Here is a 9,679-nt window from a genome sequence, read left to right as displayed (position 1 = left end):
AGTGATCGTTTCAGAAATAACCAGTAGCCTGCGAGTCTGTGGGCTGCTGCTGCTCACATCGATATGAAAGACGTGTGTGTGTGTGGAAGCTGCTCCAGCTGCACAGCAAGCTAGCACCGTTAAAATAATAATAATCCACCTCTGTGCGCAATCTGTCAAGTCAGTTTAAAAAAAAATAGAGATGAAAAGCAGGATCTGGACTCATTGATTTTATCTCTACACTCGGTTCTCCATTTTGTGATGTCGGTCTCTGACTCTGAAGATCATCTACAGAAACAGCAGCTGAGTGCTCAGCCTCCTGGAAGTGAGCTTTCTGCGTGAAAATGTCAACTCAGCAAAGTGCAACAGCACTGCAAAGTGTAATACAGCACTGTATCACAATGTGCTGTATCACACTGCTATATTACACTGTGCTGCGCTTCCACTGTGCCGTATCACATTGCTGTATTTCACTGTGCTGTATCACACTATGCTGTATCACACATTGCTGTATTTCACTGTGCTGCGCTTTCACTGTGCCGTATCACACTGCTGTATTACACTGTGCTGTTTCACAATGTCCTGTATTACTCTGTGCTGTCTTTCACTGTGCCGTATCACACTGCTGTATCACACTGTGCTGTGGCCTAACGAGACGACGGGGGACCGGAAAGTGACACTCACTTGAGATTCCGACCTAAAGACGCTGTCTGCTGAAGTGCAGCTCAGGGGCTGAGCTGTCTCCGAGCGCGGTAAACAGGACCTCACATTGCCATAATATACAATACCATTGTCTTTTTGTTATTTATGAACTAAGACATGCTTGCCTATTGAATTCTTTTAAGCCCATTCATCATGAATAGGTCAGTTTTGTTGTTTTTTTTTTTTTTTGTTTTTTTTTACAGTGTGCAAGTTTGTATTTTAATTATTTATGAGACTTCTAACGAGATCTGTGCATCGGGCATTTGCATAAAATAAATAAGGAGTCAGTGCAGCTTGAAACGCTGACTGCGGGGCCACCTTCCTATTAGTCCTGTGTGCAGCATGGCTTTCATATTTCCTTTCCCTCAAACCTGCACGCGCGCACACACAAGCGCGCAACGCACTCGCACACGCACACACCCTCCTACTGTAGAAATCCCAAATCGACCATCGGGGAGGGGGCACGCCAGCTCTGGCCAAGCCTTGGTTCCCTCTCCAGTTCGGTTGTTTCCAGCGCTTGGCTACTACAGGTCCTCCACGGTTCTGAACAATTCCCACCTGTTTGAAAGGGCCTCTCAAAGTGGGGGGGTCAAGCAGTAATTATTATCACTGTGTGCTTCAAGCTGTCTCTACAGATGCTCAACACTGTTCTATATGTTGTTTAATATTCCGGGGAGCTCCACACAGAAATGTGGCATTTCAAGAATCGAGTTAGAGAAGCAGCCTGTTCCTCCCACACTAACAGGGCCATTAGCCAGTTCATTCGAGGATTTACACTGGAGCGAGCGAGGCAGCCTCTCTCACACACAAAGCTAAAGATTGTTAGCTGGCAGGGAGTTTGAAAGCGATGGGCTCCTGTTTACTGGCCTTTCTTTAAATGAAACGCTACAAACTAACGGACGAGAGCCGTGCTTCTCCAGCAGTATCGCAGCTACACAGAGAGCAGAAACTGCACACACAATCCCCCAGTAACGAGGGCTCATATTAACATGACACACTTACTGGAGGATCCTGTCTGTGCGCTCGCTCTCAAGTTCAAATGCTTTATTGGCATGACAGCAGATCAAGTATTGCCAAAGCTACAACACAATATACAAACACACACTAGAAGAGATACCACACACACACATTAGAAGAGATAGCACACAACACACACACACACACACAATTCATTCTGTTGTTTTCTTCATCTCCCCTCCCACCCCAGCACTCCTGCAGTTAGCTACCCGAGCGGCGCATAACATAATAAATAAAACCCAATTGTAAAAGGCTCCAGTAAAATGTCAATGCTGTTATATGGAAAGGGCATGGGAGTAGTGCTGTAGTGTGAAGACAGGTAAACTTTGCCTCCCACAAGTCCAACTTCTCATGCATTATTTAAAATGAAGAAGAAAGAAGAAAATACAGACAGTGGCACAGCGTGATTTACCTTCCCGCTGTAATAACACTGTGCAAATATACACTGATGCTTTAGAAGCACACTGGAATAAGCCCCACGCCATGCGTTAAAGATGCAGCCAGTTTAACTAGAGGGGGCATCGCTGCAGCTTGACAGGGTACCTGTGATGTGACTCAACTGGACTGACTGCTCTGGAGTGGCTCGGCTCTGCTCAGAGAATCAGACTCTTCAGTGTGACCTGACTGACAAGGGGGAGGCAGATCCAGGGTCGAGCCGCTATCATTCAGCGCGTCGGGAGACGGGAGTTTTATTGGGGCTCGCGTTGTATCGCGGTCTGCTGTGGTCGTCACATCTCAGAGATTTTTTACAAGAAGATTTAAAGCCCCCCCCCCCCCGTGGTTAAACACAGCTCTCAGAATCATGTCTGAATTCTAAGTGATACACCAGGGTGCCAGCGCTACCCCTACAGGTCTTAGGAAGCACTACATCTGCTTGAGGAGGTAAGAAATATCAGGGTGCTGTTTTAAAGGATCCCCAGATGGACACAGGACTGTGCGCGGTTTTTAAAACGCCACTATGAGCCTGTTTGTGATGTTACAGTGCACAATCACCCACACGGGCTCAGGTTCCTGTGTTGTGAAGAGTTCTGTTTTCTCAATTTCATGCGCCCGTGATTACTGGACTGTGATGGGAAGGATCTAGCTAGACCCTGCCCGTTCCATTTCCACTGTTTCAGGAAGGTCTCAGTGGAACCCACAGCGGACTGCAGCGAGAGTGTCTCCCTTACAACACGCCACCCCAGACTGTCTGCCTGCAACATCCAACTGAAATTGCAAAGCAGCAAAAATCACGCGAGACACTGCGGCGAGCTGCGCTCCTGTGCAGCAGAGTCTACAAACCTGGGAGCGATCAGAGGCCTGAGTGTCACAGGCTTGAACGCTGGCCAGGACTGTCTCTCACCACGGGCTCCAAACTGCATACTGGAACCAACAGCCTGTCCTGCACCTCCCCAGTGTCTCTCTTAGCACATTCTTCTTCCTTGGTTTGTCACCCCCACCGCCTGTAGCTCAGCTGATATTTTAATTACCCCCCCCTCTAATTAAAGAACTTGTTAATTATGGATTAGGAGCCACTTCCCTTCCATGCCACGCACTTTTTTTTTTGTTGTTTTTGAAAGCTATTGCATCTGATGTTGCTCAAACCAGAATGTACGGATTTATTTTTATTTAAAAAGGTAGACAACGAGGACTCAGTTGAAAAAAATAAATACAAATTGCTTCCGAGCTGCAGCGCGTCTCCTTCTGGGACTGCAGGATCCATCTGTATTCATTTTTGTCCTCCACTCTCCTGCGCAGATATACATCGTGCCGGCTCTTCAGAGATACATTCCAGGCCTCCCCCCTCCCCCTCTCTTTCTGGAAGAGCAAAAACAAAGCAAATAACCTCTGCCTAGTCCTGTCACCCGCACAGCTGAAATAAATGAGATTTTAAAAGAGGCTTCCCATGCAGCAGCTTGACTGCCGTGCTGACGACAGGCTGGATCTGAAACACGGTATTATTTTTGAACACAGCCTCAAGTTTAGCTCGCGTGCACGCCAGCAATCTCTCGGACGCCGATCCCGTCTCTAATTGGGCGTACTGGGAACCCAGCGAGATGCCCGCTGCTCGCCTTCAATCTCTGCACTGGCAGATGCTTTTCAGCCCCGGGGCAAATGGTAGATTTAGATCTGCTTTTCAGCAGACGTTACTGCCTTCCCCTACCTAGCACTGCGCTGAGTTTTAGAAGTCAGTGACAGACTCCACTGGAAAACAGCGCTGTAAAGGAAGACTTAGACTTCACGGACACGCACGCACGCACACACATATACATTCACACACACACTCGTACACACTCGTACACGCACACACAGCTCACTTCTTCGATGAAAAGGGCTCTGGAATGTTTTGCCCAGTCTGAATGACCTGCTGAGTACATGAGCATTTAACCCTTTCCTGGCCGGTGCGAGTCCGGCTCTTGGTAACAGAGAATAGGGAGCAATAAGGGAGGAGGAGGAGGAGGCTGTCAAACTGCTGAGCCGTGAAAACAGAGCAATGCTGTGAACATTTCCACAAGCATTCCAATGAAAAAAAGGGAAGCAGGACAGTGAAAAAGCAGAGACGTTAACAATGAACAAACAAAACAAATCAAAAAAGCAATAAAGACGAGAAATGAAAATATTATAAACAGTTTATTGGGCTAAAGTTGAGAATGATGAAACTGAAGGTTCACAAGATTAACATAAAAACAGAAAAAACAACACATAATAAATAATATTAACACTAGAAAATACAGAAAAGAAATCTGCTGTTTTAATTACAATTACAATTAGCGGCTATCGCCTTCACAGACTTAGACATGTTTCATGAACTAAATATAACATGCATGTGAATTAAGCAAATCAGTAAAAAAAAAAATCTAAATCAAAATAAAATCTTAAATGCAATGAAATTAAAAAAATGGAATGGTTACCAAGGTAATGCAGGAAGTCAGGGTTCAGGGGTCAAGTTCACAATAATAACAAGAAATCCAACATGGCGTCTGGACGCACGAGTCTGGAAAAAATAGAGGAAGGAGCTGGAGTGAGTAAATCAATCTTTAAAATGAAATGCAAATCACTAGGGGGGGGGGGGGGGGGGGGGGGGGGGGGGGGAACGACACAGACAGCTAATTGGTTCAAACTGAAGCACGGCGACCCCTGGAGTGGAAGGGCCAGCGCTGGACACACTGCTCTCTATCTGTGGAGGCTCACCAGTGAGGGTCTTGACTACAATGTGGTAGAAATGTTTCTAGCAGGAAATCTGCAGGGTCATTTTGAGCTCTCCCCCCCCCCCCCCATGCAGGTTTCGCTGTGGTTTTCATGATGCTTTGCAATGCTTACCTGTGCTGTATTACACTTTGCAAGGCTTTTAGTGTGGAAGACTTATGAGGATGTCTAGCGCCACCACTGTTCATTTCAATAGCACTGCATTGAAACACTACAGTCCTGCTCTGCTGCTGAATTCAAGCACCCAGCTTTATTAATATCAAGTTAAAGGACGGCTGGACTATACAGACCCTCATGCGTTCACATCACTGACTGGAGAACAAAAGGCACCGAAAAAGAACATGAACTGAAACCATCACTTACACCCGGCTTAGACCAGGCAAAGGGCTTTTCATTGCTTTAAGTGTGTTACAAATTAGCAGTGTGATTGTGTGCATGTCTAGACTCTTCCCTTGCTGCTTCCAGAATCTCAGATCACACACTGCAGCGTGATTCCCGCTGCCTTGGCTGGCATGCACACGTGTTGAGCTAAACTGAGCCAGCGTGCGAGGTCACTGCACTCCGCCAGAGTGGAGGAAATGAAGTCTTAATATCCACGCCTCTGGAACACCTGCGCCATTAATACAACGCATGCAAGGAGAGAAACGACATGCGAGCACTGCTGCTGTTATGAGGGTCAGAAAACAAAAAATTCATGCACCCCCGCCCCTCCTTCCCTCAAACAATAAGAACCACATCTTTGCCCACAAACTCAGAGGCAGCCCCAAAAGTTATGTGCTTCCCTCCAGAGCTCTGATTGTGCACCTCAGACAGTCTAACAGGGATTGTGAGGAGAGAGGATCATCTCAAATCAAACTGCCTTCACTACATTCGTTATTATAAACTTTATTTATTTATTTATTTTTATATATAAAGTTCAGACCACCTTGGTCTGATTTTGAAACAGCTTTCATGCCAAGCCTCATTTCACCCTGTGTGTTTCAGTGGTGTTAATATTAGCGCTTTTGTGATTGCTGAGCTGGTCAGGGATCACTTCAACAGGAGAGAGAGAGAGACACAGAGAGAGAGAGAGAGAGAGGTGGGACAGCCCCTCCTCAATCAAGAGCTGAGCGAATCTTCAAAAGGGCTCTTCAGTGGGCCATGGCAATTCTAAATTAGACGCAAGTCTTCAAAAGATTGCTCTGTAGCTGCATGCAGAAGTGATTTTAAGAGAGATTTTAAATCTCTTTGAGAGAGACTGGAACCCCTTTTTATTCTGCAGTGCCACATCCTCCCGAATTGTACTAGCAGGACCGTTCCAGGCACTGGCTTCAGATTAGACAGGACAGCTCTCCCTTCATCAACACAGTGCTTACACCCGCTCAGCGAGAGAGCAGCCCGCCCCACAGAGCCACGCGCACGGAAACTCCAGAAACTCATCAATACTTATTACCAAGACACGGCTGAAAGAACAGGGGGCGAGATTACATTTTCTTTTTCACATCGTTATTGTAAATCAACCCTTTAGGAAGGCAAATCATTTCAATAATGAGGCGTGTGCGTGCGCGCGAGTGTGCGAGTGTGTGTGCGCGCGTGTGTGTGCGCGGTATTTTTACTAGCACACTTGACTTCCCATTCTGACAGCAAAGAATACAATATAAAAGCAATATCTTGTTTCACGGTCTTTCGAAAAGGTTTTTAAAAGACTGTGAGATTGCAAACATGTGTGTGCGTGCGTGTTTGTGTGCCTGTATCTCAGTGTGTCTGTGTGTGTGTGTGCGAGTGTGTGTGCCTGTGATCACAATGCATATATTTTGTGTTCACAAGACTATGAGGTACCCTTTGCAAGTGCATGTAACATAATATATTCACAGGATATCATATTGAATAATAAACAGATCGAAGTGAAGTCAACTCTGTTACAATGCTGTTTGCCACCACAATGACCTCTTTAAAAAGAGGGGGCTGGAGCCAAGCCACCACTGCAGTGAAAAAACTCATTCAGGGAGTAAAATACAAGGAAAGTGTGCCTGCTCTGGAGGGGAGTGTGCCTGCTCTGGAGGGGGAGTGTGCCTGCTCTGGAGGGGGAGTGTGCCTGCTCTGGAGGGGGAGTGTGCCTGCTCTGGAGGGGGAGTGTGCCTGCTCTGGAGGGGGAGTGTGCCTGCTCTGGGGGGGGGGGGGGCCTGGGGGGGGGGGGGGGGGTGTGTGCCTGCTCTGCAGCAGCGTCCTGTTTGACACAATCATCCCTGGTTTAAAAAGCATCTCTCAGATCCCTCTGCATCACCCAGCACAGGCTGGTTTCACTGTCAACAGTGTTCAATCATACAAGCGTCTCTCAGATCCCTCTGCATCACCCAGCACAGACTGGTTTCACTGTCAGCAGTGTTCAATCATACAAGCGTCTCTCAGATCCCTCTGCATCACCCAGCACAGGCTGGTTTCACTGTCAGCAGTGTTCAATCACACCACCTCAGGTCAATTTAGAGAACGTGTCACCATGCCTAGACTAGAAGCCACTTGATCTGTGTTTATTTTGAATTATTATTATTATTATTATTATTATTATTTTCTTATTATTAAGGGCGTATGAAGGAGCAGTCTGCAGAGACTGTCAAGATCTCTTTCAAGTACCCCTTATTTAAAAAAACAAGGCAGAAACCTTTCATCAAACTGCCACCAGCTCAGCTGTGCTTAGAGCCTGTCAGGCCAAATCAACTGATTCTGCTTGAAAAGAAACTACAGTCACGGCTTTTGAAAATTAATTACATCTTGGGAAAACGTTCTCCATATTTTCGTGTTGTCAAGTCTTTCACCCTCCGGTCCTCAAAGCGTCACACAGAATCAAAAGGGCTGGACGTGATCGTCTTTAAAATACCCGATCACTAAAAAAAAAAAAATCTGGTATTCACGATCAAACAAGACAATCTACGCAAAGACCAGTCACTCTGCTCCGGCCAAGAGAGAGAGACAGAGAGAGAGAGAGAGAGAGAGAGAGACAGAGAGAGAGAGAGAGAGACAGAGAGAGAAAGAAATAAAAGAATGCAATGCCTTTTACTGAGATTTAATTCAGCTTGAAATACTAACAGCAGCCGAGCATCCCTGAATCTTTAGAAGACACTGCGAGTCTGCTCACACACTTCAAAGAGACCGAGCAGGAGCGGCTACAGCATTAAGAGCAGCTCCCTCTGCACGGAGTTCACCAGAAACCTGGAACAGGCAATAAAACGCGAAGCTCTTGCACTGTGTGAAACTGGATAAGAACTGCACGGATTACAGCAAAACAGACTGGACTTCCACTATGCTGCGTGGCGCCTTCGTAAGCGGTCCGGACACTTCAACACGGCACACCTGCCTGTAACAAAAAGTTTGAAAACGCGAGCGATAATAACCCTGCTAATGTTACAATAAGCAATTTTAATAAATTCTCTTTGGGGAATATCTGTGGAATGTTTGTTTACTCTTTTCTTGTTGTAAGAGCTGTGCATAAATGATAAGGAGGCTCCTGCCCGGAGGCAGCAGGTTTGATTTTTTTTTTTCTCTTACCCAGCTCCAGGTATCCCAGCGTTTCAATGCAGGGATGCCACTCCTCTCATATTGAAACTGTCACCTAGGAGCTGGGAGGCATGCAGGCAATTTGAACATTGCAGCACGATGCCAATGCCCCTCTGCCAGCGTGGAGCGTGCAATCCTTCAGAGGCAGTGCTGGTGAGACTGTCTCTGCCCCATTGCAGAGCGCTAGCACGCTGAAACTAATGAAAGCACGGCAAGCGTAAGACGAGTATCCCTTTCCTACAGGGCTCCACTACGAGGGCAACAATAAGCGCAGATTATTTTTATTTTTTTTAAAGAATGGCCTCGCTCCCCCATCACTCCAGCCCACTCTTTCAATTCTGACACAAAGGGTCCCAGCACCAGTCCTTTCCCTTTCAGAGAGTGCTGTGTGAAATGAATGTTACATTTCTCTGCAGTGTTGATCACAAAGGCCTGTGGTGATGTACCACACGCTGACTGCAGCAGGCGCTGAAAGCAAACCCTAACCTTGCTCTGCAGTGTGAAGGGTTCTCCTCTCCCAGCGAGCTCTGTGCGTGTGCTCCAAAAACAACAGCACACAAAACGAGCTGCTCAATATTCCAGCCTCTCTCTCTCTCCATTTATCTGTGGAGATGCGTTTGCAAGTCAGGTCTTTTCGTCAAGTACTCAGGTTTTGTTTTCGAAGCAGACTTTGCCTTGCCCTTTAAGAAGTCACAACAGTGACACTGCTCTGAAGGGTTAGCGTGCGTGCTTCTGCAGCAAAGCCTCTACGGGCTAGTGTGGCTAAACACACATCCCCTTTAAGGCGTTACTGTTTAAATCAAATGTGATTTTCACTCTGTGGCCGGTTATCATATTCACATTATTATTATTATTATTATTATTATGATGCACGTCTGTAAGTGCCACTGAAGGCACCTTTTAAGAGCCACTGAGCAAAACTGTTCCCTTGCCCTTACTAAGCTGTGTATAAAATGAAACGTCTCTTAATTTAACAGCCCGGTTTATAAGGGGTGTGCAACATGAGCGACAGGCGGGGGAGCGCAGAAAGCTCGATTGCAGCATGCCTTTAATTAAACAACAATACCCAGACTGTGCAGTGAAGAGGGGAGTATGAATCCAGTCAAGGTCAGATATGACAGAAATCATTTCCAACGAGTGTCTATTATAATTACCAAACGCTGAGCTGGCTCTTCAGCACTGTACCGCCTTTCACCCTATATTACAAGTACTGCTCTGTCCCCTCTTCTCACACATGTAAATATCAGAAGGGGGTTCGGAGATA

At 46.5% G+C, this 9,679-nt stretch overlaps 1 protein-coding gene across 1 annotated transcript in view; it reads left to right on the top strand.

The window, feature by feature from the left end:
* LOC121329023 (dnaJ homolog subfamily C member 11) overlaps window positions 1-9,679 on the top strand; it is an 83,160-nt gene that overhangs the window by 21,665 nt on the left and 51,816 nt on the right. The window lies entirely within an intron of this gene.

The sequence above is a fragment of the Polyodon spathula genome, chromosome 16, assembly GCF_017654505.1.
Source record: "Polyodon spathula isolate WHYD16114869_AA chromosome 16, ASM1765450v1, whole genome shotgun sequence".
Classification (NCBI taxonomy): domain Eukaryota; kingdom Metazoa; phylum Chordata; class Actinopteri; order Acipenseriformes; family Polyodontidae; genus Polyodon; species Polyodon spathula.
Note: the sequence above shows the minus strand (reverse complement) of the source record. Positions and strands in the feature narration are given on the sequence as shown.